Genomic DNA, 16,831 nt, shown 5'->3' with positions numbered 1-16,831 from the left:
TATTCTGAGAAATTTTTCTTCCAGGTCAAGAGAGTAACTTCTTTCTGGTGTTTTATTGACTTTAGTTTAGCATAAGGCTATATGCTACAATGTTTATGATCTGACTAATCATACTACTGGGATAGTGTGTTCTCATTTTTTAAATTTTTCTAATAGTCTTGTCTTTTACTTTCCTCAAATTGAAACAGTGATCCTGAGGCAGAAAAAAATTTATTTTGTGTGAGAGTATACAAAGGCATTTTGCTTTTTGAAGAATGGTTCATATTTTTTCTCTAAAAGCTACTAAATGATCACATTTGTTCTAAAAATTTAAGAGACTCAAAAAGCCTTTCCACAAGGACAATTTATTACAAAACACCATTCCTCAGTGTTTATGGTAAAGAAAATTATTTATGTAATTATTTGTTTGTTTGTTTGTTGATATGTATATTCTCTAACACCCACAGCAGTAGCCAAGGCCAAGTAAACCCACAGAAATACTATACTATACTCTACGACCCACTGTATTTCTTCATGTTAGGCCTCTAGAAATGCATCATCAAATCTGTAGGATTGTTTTGAGATTATATAGAGTACACAAGTGAATACATCAAGGACAAGGCCTGAGATATGAAAGGAATTCAGTAAATATTAGTTGAACTTTGAAACTTTTAAACTAATCAGAACTCAATGATGACCTTAGTGTTGGGGGTCACCAGGGACACGAGAGGGGGGCGACACCCCCCACCCCACTGATAAAGTCGCCAGACATCCTCTTAGACAAAAATAACGAGCACCTGACCACAGGTTTCCTGAAAGAAACAGACATAGCAGAACTGTAAAGGTCCACGGAAACTTTCTGCAGAAGTACCTGTTCTACAATCATAACTGCTCATGTATGCTTGCAACTACTTCCCCTATTGCTTACCCTATAAAAACCCCCAGCAAACTCCTGCAGGCAGCTGATGCCAGTTTTAGGCTCAGCCCCGACAGGCAAATAAAGCTGCTTGGTTTGGACATGTGCCTCAGACTTTAAAACACCCTCGGTGAACCTTTCATTTTGGTGCTGAAACCCAGGAGGGGGATATGACTCCCGGACTGCACTTGGATCGCCCTCCCCATTTCCCTTGTGGGCTTGATCCGCACCCGGGACTCTCCCCTTCTCGAGCCTGTCGAGGAGATACTCGGGGGTACCCATTTTCCACTGCTGGCTCTCTCAATTCTTCCTGGAGACATCCACCTGGGATGAGTGACAATTTTGCCGCCTCTCGGTCCCTCCATTCATTCTCTCTCTCTCTCTCTCTCTCTCTCTCTCTCTCTCTCTCTCTCTCTGGTTCAAAGTCCTAGCGCGCTAGGCCAGGGGGCACCTCCTCGGTCCTTTGGACTTCAACTCCCCCAATTTGGGGACGCCCACTTTGGGGGTCAGTCGCTCATTTCTCATTGGTGACAGGGACGCCTTCACCCTTCCAGATCATCTTTGTGGCTCTTTTGTTACCTCACTCCCAACACCATGGGCTCTGGCCTTTCTCTTCTCTCCCTCCTAAACCCACCAATATAAATTGGATAATCACTCTCAATGGTGATTTTAACACCCTCCGCGATTTGGATAATTTCTGCCACCACAGTGGAAAATGGTCTGAGATCCCCTGTGTCCAGGCCTTCTTCGCTCTCCGCTCATGACCCTCTCTTTGTAGTCCTGCTCCATCTTCCAAATCCTCCTTGCCCATGCAAAACCCCCTCTTCCCTCTGAGGACGACACCTCAGACTTCCACCTGGCTGACCATTTCTCCCCTTGGGCACCCCTCCATATGCTTCTCATCCTCCGCTCTCCCCTTCATCACCCAAGGCTTCTGACTTGGAGGCCTCTGGGCCCTCAACCCTGAGCCCTTACCTGGAACCAAGTTCCTCTATAAACCTTCCTTCACCTCCCTTTATTCGGTCTCGGGCACACCTGGCTCCCCTTCTTCCCTTTAGGGAGGTTGCTGGAGCTGAGGGAATCCTCAGGGTCCATGTCCTCTTTTCCCTGTCCGATCTCTCTCAGATAGAGAAACACTTGGGGTCCTTCTCCTCTGACCCCGACACCTACATTAAGAAATTTAAATACCGCACTCAGTCATATGACCTTACTTGACATGACCTCTATATCATCTCCTCCACCCTCCAACCAGAGGAGAAGGAGCGAGTCTGGCTGGCTGCCCAAGGGCACGCCGATAAGCTCCAATGGCAGGACCCCCAAAAACCCGTAGGGAAAACAGCTGTACCCTGTGAGGAGCCAAACTAGGACTATCAACACAATGACCCCGGAAGGGCCCACAGAAACCATATGGGCACCTGCCTTATTGCGGGTCTCCAAAAAGCTGCACATAACGCGGTTAACTTTGAAAAAATAAAGGAGATCGCCCAACAGGCCAATAAAAATCTGGCCCAATTTCTATCTCGCCTCACAGAGGCCCTCCTAAAATATACCCAGGTAGATCCCTCATCTCGGGAGGGCATTATTGTTCTCAGTACCCATTTGATCTCACAATCTGCCCCAGACATCCGGAGAAAACTCAAAAAGGCTGAGGAAGGCCTTCAAACCTCTCAACAGGACCTTTTAGCCCTGGCCTTCAAGGTCTTTAACAACCGGGAGGAACGGGAAAAACTGAAAAAGGCCCGCCGAGATCAGGCAAAATACCAGCTGCTGGCGGTGGCTATCAGGGGCTCCGACCAAAAGGGTGCTCCTAACAGGGCACAGGGTCTGTCACCAAGGAGCTCATAGAAGGCCCCCCCGAACCATGCATCAAGTGCAGCAAAAAAGCCACTGGGCACGAACTTGCCCTAGTCAGCCCCTTCAGAGCCTTGTCCATCCTGCGGAAGCAGGGGACACTGGAAAGTTAATTGTCCTTCCCAGGGAAAAGACGCCTCCCTTCCCCCCTTGGACGACAAGTCTCACCTCGCCCTGCCGAGCTTACTTTGCCTCGCTGCTGAAGACTGAAGGTGCCCAGGGCCCCTGGCCCCGTCTCCCATCATTATGTTGGAGCCCAGGGTAATGCTTCTAGTGGCAGGTAAGTTGATCTCCTTTTTAATAGATACAGGGGCCACTTTTTCTGCCCTGCCTAAGTTTTCGGGCCCCACACACCACTCCCAGGTCTCTGTTGTGGCGTTGACAGCCTAATATCTCAGACTCTCTCAACCCCATTACTGTCATGCACCCTTTTCACCATCCTATTTTCACACTCTTTCCTGATCTTCCCCTGATGTCCCACTCCTATACTAGGAAGGGACCTCCTTTCCAAGTTTAAGGCCTCACTCTTCTTCCATCTCCCAAACCCAGAGCCAGCCTTACTCCTCCTTCTTGATCCTGCTATCTCCTCATCTCCCCTCCAACCTCCTCTGCTCCCTTCAGAGGTCAACCCCCTCGTTTGGGATACCTCAACTCCCTCTGTCACCAAACACCATCCTCCCATAAGGATTCAGCTTCGCAACCCCTCTAAATTCCCAAACCAGTCACAATTTCCCCATTTCCCTCCACTATTTCCCTCCCCCATCAGAAGGGACTCAAACCTATTATTGAGAGACTCCTTACCCAAAGCCTCCTAAAACCAACCCATTTTCCCTACAATACCTCCATTCTGCCAGTACAAAAGCCCAATGCAACATATAGGTTGGTCCAGGACCTCTGCGTCATCAACTCCGCGGTACTTCCCATTCACCCCGTAGTCCCCAACACATATATGCTTCTATCTCACATCCCTCCCACTACCACTCATTTCACTGTTATAGACCTCAAGGATGCGTTCTTTACCATCCCCCTCCACCCAGACTCACAGGACCTTTTCACATTCACTTGTACAGACCCTGACACCCTATAATCCAGACAGCTTACTTGGACGGTCCTCCCACAGGGTTTCCATGGCAGCCCTCACTTCTTTGGCCAGACACTTGCCTCAGATCTGGCCTCCCTCGATCTACCCTCAGTACAGTTCTACAATACGTAGATGTTCCACTTCTCTGTAGTCCCTCACACACCCTATTCCTCCAACACACCTCCCTACTAAATTTCCTAGCCTCTAAAGGATACCAGGTATCTCCCACCAAGGCCCAGCTGTCCACACCCACCATTACCTACTTAGGGACTCAACTCTCCCCACTCGGAGGGCTATCACTGCAGATTGGACAGCTCTCATTAGTGACCTCATATCTCCTAACACAAAAGGAGAAATCCTCTCCTTCCTTGGACTGGCAGGGTTTCTCCACATCTGGATCCCTAATTTTGGTCTCAGCTCTCCCACTCTACCAGGCTGCTAAGGGTCCCCTTTCAGAGCCCTTAGACCCTGCTGTCAACATTGTCCTGGCCTTCAGGGCTCTTCAACAAGCTCTCCTCTCTGCCCCTGCCCTCTCCCTCCCAGACTTGTCTAAGATTTTTCTCCTCTATTAACCAAAAGACAAAGTATTGCCCTTGGAGTACTGGGACAAAACAAGAGGCCTACCTTTGGGCCCGTAGCCTACCTGTCAAAACAGCTATATGGCACAGTGAAAGGATGGCCCACCTGTCTATGCACCTTGATGGTAGCTGCCCTCTTAGCACAGGAAAGTAGGAAACTAACTTTTGGACAAGACCCCACATCTACTGCCCACACAATCTACAAGACCTCCTTTCCTGTAAATCTATGAGCTACCTATCACCATCAAGAGTACAGCAATTTCACACCATATTCATAGAAACGCCCAACTTCAAGGTAGACAGAAACCCTCCTCTCAATCCAGTAACTTTTTTCCCTGACCCCTCAAACTCCCTCATACATTCCTGTATAGAGATCCTAGAACATCTTAAACCGCATTTTCCTAACATTGTAGCAGAACCCCTCTCAGACCCAGATCTCTTCTGGTTCATCGACAGGAGCTCTGCCACTCAGGATGGCACAAAAACAGCAGGGTAATGCCATCGTCTTCCTTACAAATACTGTAGAGGCAAGCCCCCTCCCCAGAGGGACAACCTCAAAGAAGGCGGAACTGATCACTCTCACTCAAGCCCTAACTCTGGCCAAAGGAAAGAAGGCCAATATCTACACTGATTCCAAATATGCTTACCATATCTTACACTCTCTTGCAGCCGTCTGGCAGGAGCAAGGGTTCCTATCCACAAAAGGATCCCCCATCACAAATGCCCCCCTCATTCTCCATCTCCTCCAAGTGGTCTGTCTACTTGATAGGGTTGGAGTCATACATTGTAAGGAACACCAAAAGGGAATGGACTTCATCTCAGTAGGTAACAACAAAGCAGATGAAGAAGTAAAATGAGCCTCTCAATCCCCTGCCCCAGCTAACCAACTCTTTGTCATGCCACAAATACAGCCCCACTACTCCCCATCTGAACAGGAACATCTCTTGGCCCAAGGGGCCATCCTCCAAGGAGATTGGCTCCTTTCTGGTGGGCAATATATCCTCCCCCAAGCCCAAGCTAGGGAGATCCTCACAGTCATTCGTCAATCCTTCCACATCAGGTTCAAGCCTCTATACCATCTTCTAAGGCCTCTACTAACCTATCGACATTTTCCTACTCTTCTCCATGAAATCACTGATGTCTGCACTATCTGTTCCATTGTCTCCCCACAAGGGGTCATCTGGCCTACATCGTTTCCCACAGACCAGCTACGGGGACACCTCTTGGGAGAAGATTAGCAAATAGATTTCACACATATGCCTCCTGTCAAGAAAACAAGATATCTATTGACTATGGTAGATACCTTTTCAGGGTTGGTAGAAGCCTTCCCCGCCACCTTGGAGAAGGCCTCTGAGGTCACCAAGGTCTTGCTACATGACATTATTCCCCATTTTTGGCTATCACACTCCCTTAAGTCAGACAACAGCCCTGCCTTTACTTCCCAAATAACCCAACAAGTATCTGAGGCTTTGAACATCCAATGGAGGCTTCACATCCCCTACAGGACACAGTCCTCAGGAAAAGTAGAGAAGGCAAACAGTATCATCAAAGCCCAGCTAACCAAACCCACTCTGGAGGTGAAGAGACCCTGGATTAACCTCTTACCCATAGCTCTCTCCTGTCTTCCCACCAGCCCTTGCATGCCTACCTTTCTGAGCCTCTTCAAGCTTATGTATAGTAGGCCTTTTCTGTTAGGAAACATCCCTAACCAGGCATCTCCCTTGGGCGACTACCTACCAATCCTAAGTTTGATTAGAAAACTTCTTAGGGAACATGCGGACCAGGCTTTCCCTCGGCCCTGTGAAGGCCCTCACCCACTTCCCTCTCCCCTGGGGACTGGGTCTTCCTTAAGGCTCCTCACCTGACCAACCTCCAGCCAAAATGGACAGGGCCCTTCCAGGTCCTACTAACAACTCCTACTGCTGCCAAAACATTGGGTCATCCCTCTTGGTTTCACCTCTCTAGGCTAAAGAAAATGACCAAATCACCCCCCAAGAGCTCTCCAACAGGAAACTCACCAACAAAATACTCCAGTACCATCCTGGGACTGACCAAAATTCGGCTCACCCTAATACCTGAAGAGCTTTCTTCATGAGTGCCTTTGGCCCCAGCCTACTACGCCTTCTTACACACTTCCTACAGGAATGACTCCAGGCTTTCACCAGCAACACAGTTCGAGATATGAGGCCACTCGGTGATTATCACCACTTGTCATCCACCTCAGAGCCTGGCAGTACCCTTAACTCCAGCTCCTACCCCTGCTCTGACGTCGCCCCCTCTCAGCAGGAAGCAGCTCCAGAAGAGAGACGTGCCACCTCTGTTCCTTAAAAATCATATCATAAAAAGACTGTAATGAAAGATACTGTTCGCCCAGAAGCCAGCTCAGCCATGCAGTAACGAACACACACCCCGCATCCTGCTTGGCGCAAAACCCAGCCGGAAATACATTATTCATATCCTGCTTTGCACAAGTAGAAATTTTCCAAAAACCCCCAGCTGTTGCCACCGGTTACTTACTCTGTCCTATAAAAAACTAGACCCTTCTCTTAGCCAGAGCTGATGCCACTCGTGGGCTCAGCCTGGCAGGTTAATAAACTTGCTCGCTTGAATATCGGTGTCTCTTGCACCCCCTCTCCTCCGCGAACCTTTCAGCAAGACAATTATATTTCCAATTTCTTGACTTTTTACAATATCTGCAAATGTCTGAAGGGAAATAGGAAGGGGGTCTCAGTGAAATTTTATTTTTATTTTAGTTTCTGTCCTTTCATTTTATTAAGGAAGTCTTAATGGCTAGCTAGCCATTATATCAATATGAGAGCTCTCTAATTTTTTTTCTCAATTTAGAAGTTTCTCCAATTAATATCAATAGTAACTCAAACCATTAATAGCCTTTTATGTGTCAGCCCTCACTAGATCTAGAAAATAAATTTAGTCCTAGAGTTAGCATAAGAAAGATGGGGAGTGGAGGTGGGGAAGGTGGTAGGGGATTGTCTTTTTAAAAAACCAGCTCTTCCAAAACACAAGGAATCAAGTTTCCTCCACTTTGAACAGAATTGAGTTTTAGATTCCCTAAGCTTGGATCCAAAACCTGTTTGGTTACCAGCCAGAAGTAGACAAAAGAAAACAATGACCATCTCTGAGAAGAAAAGGATCAATTAAAATAAGAGTATGCAAACTGTCAATGAAAAATATCCAGCCTAAGAGAAAACTCATAAGAGATTATTTGAGCCAAACTGATGACAATTGCCGGGAAACAAAATCTCAACGGATTGAGAAAATGCTCAAGAAAATGGCCATTTTGCGACTTATTTTGTACATTAAAATCAAAGGAGGAAGGTTACATGAAATCCATTGGTTGTAGATTAAGGGGGTGGGAGAAAGCAAAGTAGGGAAATCTCTGGGATTGGATAAAAAGTAAAATGGAGAGACACGCATTTCTTTTGCATTGGTGGGTACAGCATAATTAATAGCATTTTACAGCACATAGAGATAGTATTTTGGGAACAAGATAACAATAAGGGATTTTGTAGTTTCCTGCTCTGGTGCAGTGGGTTGTGCCCCCTGGGGGGGGGTCCAGAAAAAGAGATTACTCTGATATTGTAAGGGTATGTTATCTTAGATGCAAAAAAGACTACAGACAGGCTTAAGGTAAAGATTGACCTTTGTCAAAGAAGCTACAGGCCCGGGATGTGACTTCCCGCCATACCTTTGTTAGGAATTTTTATGTTCACGCCATTATCTGTGGTTATTTTCAGTCTCCTGAGCTTGTCAAGTTTAACATGTGGCCCCTTTTTCGTTCACAAAACCAAATTTTTATCAAATTTGCCATGCCCAAGGAACTAGTTCTACAAATATTTTCTCTTACTAATCTACATTTAGAAAAGGAGAATAAAATCTTACCACCTTTTTTTCTCATTAGATCCTTCAGACAGAGATTATGGGAGACTGAAAAGGTTTTTAAAAAGCTTAACTATTGGACAATTTGGTTGTCAGAGATCCTTGTTGTTTCTTGTCAGTTGCAGTCATCTCAGGAAAAGCAGCTTTTCCTAGCTGGGAAGTTCTCCTGGCTGGCTCACCAAAACTATTGAGGAGTGGGAGAAAGTTCCTCCCCCCCTCAACTTTGCTTTATTTTTTATGGCTAGATTAATAACAGAAAAGTAACACAAGGCTACATTAACAGGAAAAACATGAATTTAATACACGTGTACTGTAGAATCACCCTATAATGCTCATATCATAAAATCAAGCTCAAAAACATAATCAAACCATGCAACTTTTAATACATTTTAGACAAATAAATAATTATTTGTGAAGAATTAATGGGACAGAGGGGAAAAAAGTTAATGTTCATTAGAAATGAATGTAAGTAAGTTGGGTACTCATTAGTGAAGAATTTAAACAAAGTAGTAGGTTTGAAAAGAGGCAACAAGATTTGTTTATACAACATTTTTGCCTTTGAGGCTTTTAACTCTAGTGATAAGAGGTGCCATCCAGGTGTGAGGGAGACACCATTCACAGGATAGATTTATTTCCTGCATTCAAGGAGACAAGGGAAGGTCACAGTTTCCATTTGGTATCAGCTGCTTGTCAAAGAAACTATAATTCAAAGTAATCAATATGCCATTGTGGGATATTTTTAGTTAGCCTGTATAGGCCTTGACAAATCACTGTGAGCTCCATGTCTAGGTACTGTGTTTCTGTGATCCTGTGATGAGCCATCTACCTGTTGGGCCAGCCCAGAGACCTTTCTTCTTGCCTTTTGTTGAGCTGCATTCTGATGAAGGTATTAACTCTTTGGGGAAAACGTAGGTACATGAGCTATCCTCTGTGACAGCATTAACCAGCAGCTGTGGTTGTTGAAGGTCATGGAGGTTCCTATTTAATCATTTTATGTACACTATTGTGTGGGCTAAATATATTCTAAGGCAAGCTGTGAGAAAACCAGTTTTTATCTGAAGCTATGGTAGAGCCTGAAATTCAGTTATAAAACACTTGTTTTTTTGAAGATTAAAAATACCTTTAAATAGAATCTCAGGAGTTAACATAAAGAAAAAGCAAGACACATTATTTGTCTTATTGATGATAACCATTTTAACTGGTGTGAGGTGATATCCCATTGTGGTTTTTGTTTGCATTTCTCTGATGATTAACAATGTTGAGCATCTTTTTATATGTTTATTGGTCATCGGCATGTCCTCTTTGAAGAAATGTCTTTTCAGGTCCTCTGTCCATATTTTAATTGGATTGTTTGTTTTTTTGTTGTTCAGTTGTATGAGTTATTTATATTTTTGGATATTAGCCCCTTATTGGAGGCGTTGTTTGCAAATATCTTCTCCCATTTGGTTGGATGCCTCTTTATTTTGTTGATGGTTTCTTTTACTGTGCAGAACCTTTTTAGTTTGATATAGTCCCATTTATTTATTTTAGCTTTTACTTTCCTTGCCTTTGAGGTCAAATTCATAAAATCTTCATTGAACCCAAGGTCCATAAGTTTAGTGCTTATGTTTTCTTCAATGTAGTTTATTGTTTCAGATCTTATATTTAGGTCTTTGACCCATTTTGAGTTAATTTTGGTACACAGTGACAGATAACAGTCTAGTTTCATTCTTTTGTACATGGCTTTCCAATTTTCCAGCACACTTTATTGAAAAGGTTGTCTTTTCTCCATTGTGTGTTTTTGGCTTCTTTGTCAAAATTATCTGTCCATATTTATGTGAGCTTATTTCTGGGTTCTCAATTCTATTCCATTGGACAAATAATGACAAGTGTTGGAGAGCATGTGGAGAAAAAGGAACACTCATACACTGTTGGTGGGGATGCAGATTGGTGCAGCCACTATGGAAGGCAGTGTGGATGTGCCTCAAAAAATTACAAATAGAATTTCTGTATGACCCAGCAATCCCTCTCCTGGGTATCTACCCCAAAAATCTGAAAACATTTATCCGTAAAGATATATGTGCTCTGATGTTCATTGCAGCTTTATTTATGGTAGCCAAGATGTGGAAACAACCAAAGTGTCCTTCAATAGATGATTGGATAAAGAAGTTGTGGTATATATACACAGTGGAATACTACTCTGCCATAAGAAAAGATGAAATAGTGCCATTTGCGACAACATGGATGAATCTTGAGATTATTATGCTAAGTGAAATAAGTCAGACAGAAAAAGTAGAGAACCGTATGATTTCATTGATATGTGGGATATAAAACTGAAAGCAACAAAGGAACAAGATAAACAAACAAAGAAACAAAAACTGATAGACATAGACAATAGTTTAGTGGTTACCATAGGGTAAGAAGAGAGAAGGATGGTAGATGAGGGTAAACGGCATCAAATATATGGTAATGAAAGGAGAACTAACTCTGAGTGATGAACACACGATGTGTTACATAGATGATATATTACAGAATCGTACACTTGAAACCTATGTAACTTACTAACCATTGTACCCTAATAAACTTTAATTAAAAACAGAAGAAAGAAACAGCAAAAGACATATTAACTATTTACTATGTAATCCATCCTCCCTCCTGTCCTCTTGTCTGAGAAGATGTAAATCCCATGGGCTCTGCGCCCGCCCATATTTTCTAAGAGTCCATTTCATTTCAAGACAAGTGAATGAATACATTTGAATGCATCTAACGACAAATTGAATGCCGTCTACTAAGATGACTTTGCTCAGAGAACAATCTAGATAGTCCCTGTTTAATTTCTTTGTTGTGTCACCCAGCAGTGATCTAGGAGTCATTCTAGGAAGCCTGCAATTTACACAGGCACTATTACCAGTGGTACCAGAGAAAGTGGAAAAATGACTGAGGCAAGCTGGGAGCTCTGTGCTGATTCTGGATATTAACCTGCTTGAGGTAGATGCATGTCTTTGATACAAGTGATATGGAAGAAATCTAGAACACTTATGAGTTAGTATTTTAATGTAGCCTTCTGCAATGATTAATACTAATAAAGATAAAGAATAAATATTCTAATTAAAATCATGGGAGATTCTGGTCAAAGGTTATTTTGCACATTGTTCATGAGATGTCTATTTTTCTGATGACATGAGAAAATGCTACTCAATTGATACATCTATATAATGTGAAAAAATCTTACAAGTTGACTCAAAGCATATATAAACATTAGGTTAGTTTGTGGGGATAATTATCAGATGAGTCAATTGCTTGATTTAGTGTCATTCTTAATTCAGCCAGCAGAAAATTAATGATTCAATGCCATAGGTATGTACTAGGAAACAGTACGTTCTCACTGAAACTGTGGAGAAAAGCATGAGGAACAAAGACAGGTCCAGAACACAGCCTTAGCTGTTGAAGCTATCTTATAAGTAGCAAGTATTCAAAGTATTGATTGACTCTATTTGATTATACAGAAAAGGGAACATGGAAACTCACAAAGGAGATGCTAAACTTGTTATTATAAAAAGATCACAGCAATCAACTTTAGCAAATGATGAAATTAATGAATGTAATAAGAAAGTTAGGAATCTTATTTTACCAGAATATAAGAATGCAATAACAAAGAATGAACTCTTGCCACTTGCAGCAACATGGCTGGATCTAGAGGGTATTATGCTAAGTAAAGTAAGTCAGAGTGAGAAAGACAAATACTGTATGGTTTCACTTACATGTGGAATCTATAAAAAAGAAAACAAGGGCCGGCCGAGTGGCGCGATGGTTAAGAACTCGCTTGGGATGCCAGAGGGCCCCGGTTCGGATCCCACATGTGAGGGCCAGTGACACTGCCCTCCACAGCTAAGATGCTGAACAACAGCTCAACCTGGAGCTGGGCTGCCATGAGTCGCTGGCGACGGCGTGGGCTGCAGTCCCTGTGGCACTGGATTGCAATGGGCTACCGTGTGTGGCCAGCAGCCAGCGTGAGTGGCCAGCAGCTGCAGTGAGCGGCCGTCCAGATGCCGGTGACTGATCTGCCTCGCCAGAGAAGAGCGCAATGATGGTGCCAACTTGGGCCAGTGAAGCAACGTCCTCCACAACTAGATTGAAGAACAAAACGACAGCAACTTGCCTGTTCCCCTTTCCCCAATTCCCCAGCACTGTTCCCATCCCCCCAATTCCCCAATAAAAATCTTAAAAAAAAAAAAGAAAACAAACAACAAGAGATAAAAACAGATTCATAGAAATAGAGACCAAAGGGATGGTTACTAGAAAAAGGGGGTGGGAGATGGGTGAAAAGGGGAAGAGGAATATAGTCAATAATATTGTGATAAGCTTACACAGTGACAGATGATTACTAGAATTTAGCAGGGTGATCACGTTGTAAGGTATAGCAATGTTGAATGACTATATTGTACACATGAAACTAATGTAACCAATATAAGATTGTATGCCAATTATACTTAAATTAAAAAAGTTAAAAAGAATGCAAATTTCTCAAATTTTCATTGAGATTTCATACTTTATTATATCACTTGACATAATTTATAAATATAAAGCATTTCACATTACATTTCTGGGTTCCTTTCCTCCCTGAGTTGTCTTAGTTATATGTTTCAGAGCTAGAGATCATTTGATTAAAACAACAACAAAAAACAACACTTCATTTTAAGATTAGGAAGCAAAAGTTGAGAAGGTCTAAGTAACTTGCTCTCAGTTAATTATTAACAGAGCTAGGGATACAACTCAGATGTCCCAATTCCAAGTCCAGTTTTTGTTTTTTATCTTCCTCAAAACCATGTAATTTACCATGTAATCTCATAGCTAGTTTTTCTTTTCTTTCTGCTGTCTATAATTTTCTCCAAGTCTCTTTTTTGTGTGTAATAAATATGGAAACTCCTCTTCAGTGGAATGCCCTTTCTTTTTAGAATCCTGTGCTGATGAATTATAAATGCAACAGGTGACATTTTACCATCAATTTAATCTAATTTTCATTGTCATCTAATCAACAGATCAAGAGTCTTTACATAATGTTCTGGGCATTACATATGGAATTAAACAATATTCTCAAGTCCTTATTACCAATCTACTTACATTGGCAAACTCTATAATTGGCATATTTGTTTACAGCATAAATCCAATAAAGCCTATTGATAAAATTAATTTGACCTAGAGCATAAAGCATTTCCTTGAGAACCAGGCAGAAAATGATTTAGTTTGCATTCATTTTAGAAGTGAAAAATAACACCTAACGTAGGTAGTACATTTTCTAAGACATGATAAGTAATGTGTTAAAACACCATGCCATTGATTAAATAAAACTTCTTTCAAACAAAACAATTTCACATACAGCCAACAGATGCATATTTTCTACTGGGATTTATGGAGCCATCTGGTTTTGCAGTTTCCAGCTATATAAGTTGTCTTTACTCCCCTTTCCTAAGAAATCATTTGTTAATTGCCTAACACAAAAAGCTATAAGGTAATCACTTCCTGTCCTCAAATTTAGGCTGCCTAATATAATGTTTATATTCAATTGCACCAGATTGTTATCACAATTTGATTACTGTACTAACTCCTTCTCCCCCTTTTCTTTGAGCTTTATATATAGTAATTTTACTGTCTGGGAAGATCAGTTCCTACCATGTCTGGTGTTTTCCCTGTAAGCATCTTTGCCTTAGACATCTTTTCCTCAAATATTTTTGCCACAAACTTTGTTACCATATAACTAATTGTCCATAAGGCAATTTTGCTGTAAAAAAGATAAAATAGCTGGTTGACAGGTATTATTTTCTTGTTTGTTTTTTGTTGTTATTGTTTGGTTTTATTTTCCATTGATGAGACAATCAACCACCTTTGGCCAACTTAATGTACTTAAGCTAGTTAGGTGTATAGTACAGTAGTGTTAACTATATGCACATTCGCAGAAGTCATTTAAAAAAACAAATCTCTAGTTGGTAGCAGGTGTGGATTAGATAATTTGAGTTCAAAATTTCAAGCATTCTACCCACAACGCTTCTGCTCCTTTCCACATTATCAAGTCCTCTAGCAAATAAAATGCATACATCCTGTGATCCATGTCCTCACTCAGATTCAGCATTATTCTCCCTGTGGATCCTCTAAGTTTTTGCAAACTGCCGTGTGTATCTCATCTGCTTTGGTAAAAACAGAGATTAAACCACACAACACCAGAAATCTGTGACCCAGCAACATTGAACTGACTGAACAGATTGCCCTCTCTCTCTCTCTCTCTCTCTCTCTCTCTCTCTCTCTCTCTCTCTCTGTCTCTCTCTCTGTCTCTTCTCTCCATTAAAGAGATAGTTTAGACAGGAATGTAGAATCCCATCTCTCACAATGTTCACATTGGATACCTTTTGCTCAGAGACTGTAGGAGTAAAGTTCAGAACATTCACACAAACTCTCAAAAGAAATGCTCTGCTCAATACAGCTATCCTGATGAGAAAAATATGGACTTAAATGATCTAATTAGTAGGTATGTATAGAAATATCTAATTTTTAAGGTTATTTGTATAGATTTGGCACAAATATACAGTTTGAGGTAGTTTATAAATACTACAATTGATTCATTTACATATAGGATGATTACATAAAGGGGAATAAACACAAAGATAAATTCTGTAACACATACGGGTTCCTTTTCACTCTGGAACTCAGGGCATGTTTGGCAATAAGCTTTTCTCAGTAAAGTGCAGAAAATTGCACATCACAGATGTTATTTTTGATTCCGTAAATCACATTTTGGATGTTGCTGTTTCAAATTCTTTTTTTTATGATTTTTATTGGGGAATTGGGGGGATGGGAACAGTGCTGGGGAATTGGGGGAAGGGGAACAGACAAGTTGCTGTCGTTTTGTTCTTCAATCTAGTTGTGGAGGACGTTGCTTCACTGGCCCAAGTTGGCACCATCATTGCGCTCTTCTCTGGCGAGGCAGATCAGTCACCGGCTTCTGGACGGCCGCTCACTGCGGCTGCTGGCTGCTCACGCTGGCTGCTGGCTACATACGGTAGCCCATGGCAACCCACTGCCACAGGGAGTGCAGCCTACGCCGTCGCCGGCGACTCATGGCAGCCCAGCTCCAGGTTGAGCTGTTATTCAGCATCTTAGCTGTGGAGGGCAGTGTCACTGGCCCTCATATGTGGGATCCAAACCGGGGCCCTCTGGCATCCCAAGCGAGTTCTTAACCATCGCGCCACTCGGCCGGCCCTCAAATTCTTTTTTTGAAAACATAAAATTCAGCTTACTGTTTATAAGAAAGGTAATATCAGTTAAGTTAAATTAATTTTAATTCATGCATAGTGTATTGCAAGGAAGGCTTAAAATGTGAGCAAGATGGAATATTTTTGAATTCATAGAAAATAAAAAATGTCAGTTAATACTTCTTTAAAATCTCTTAAGACTTCTCTTGCAACACTTATGCTCATATACTAGCTTCACATTTCGTTATTTCTTCACAAAATTTCTTATTTCCATTGACTTGGAAGCTTCTGAAAACAGAAACAGTGATTTATGCATACACATATCCAATACCTGCGTTTCATGGAGTAAATGTTCAATAAGCGCTTGTGTAATTAAATTACCAGCATAAAGATTGCAATTCACAGCCTCATAGGTTACGTGCCACTGAAGGCACTATCTGTAGTAACTGTCTTCCATAGCTGTCTCCTATGTAATATAATTCTATAGTTGGGGGGTCCAATTCCTTAATTACCAGTGGGTACTTGTGAAGTTTGTAAAAATGAACAAAACATATTCCCTGTCTTGTAGGATTTATAATCTATAAGGGGAGATGGATTTAGAATCTATAAGAGGAGACAGTGTTGTGTAACAGGAGAGATGAACAAAGTTTCAGATTTAGGCACCCAGATTCATATCCAGTTTCCACTGTTTCATAACTATACACGTTATATAAAATTTCTGAGTCTCAGGTTCCTGGACTGTAAAATGGGTATAACAATACCTACTTTGGGTTTGTTATGTTGGAAATATACTGGGGATGCCAAAAAAAGTATATACATTACTTGTATTCATCTTTTGTTATTGGTATATATTGATTATCACAATTTTACTAAAGATTTTTCCTTTCTTAAAATGTATATACATCTTTTGGCACCCTCTGTATAAATAAAGCACTTAATACCAATACAGTAGCTAGCATTTTATAGGCATTCCATAAAAGACAGAATACCTAATACTGTGATAGACTCACTATATGCCAAATATTCCTTTTTTTTTAGTTTACTGGGGTGACAATTGTTAGTAAAGTTACATAGGTTTCACATGTACAATTCTGTAATACATCATCTATATATCGCATTGTGTGTTCACCACCCAGAGTCAGTTCTCCTTCCATCACCACATATTTGATTCCTTTTACCCTCATCTACCACCTGGCTCCTCCCTTACCCTCTGGTAACCACTATTATATATTATCTGGTACCACTATATATATATATATATATATATATATATATATATATATATATATATATATATATATATATA

Source organism: Hipposideros armiger, unplaced genomic scaffold (genome assembly GCF_001890085.2).
Source record: "Hipposideros armiger isolate ML-2016 unplaced genomic scaffold, ASM189008v1 scaffold_898, whole genome shotgun sequence".
Classification (NCBI taxonomy): Eukaryota; Metazoa; Chordata; class Mammalia; order Chiroptera; family Hipposideridae; genus Hipposideros; species Hipposideros armiger.
Note: the sequence above shows the minus strand (reverse complement) of the source record.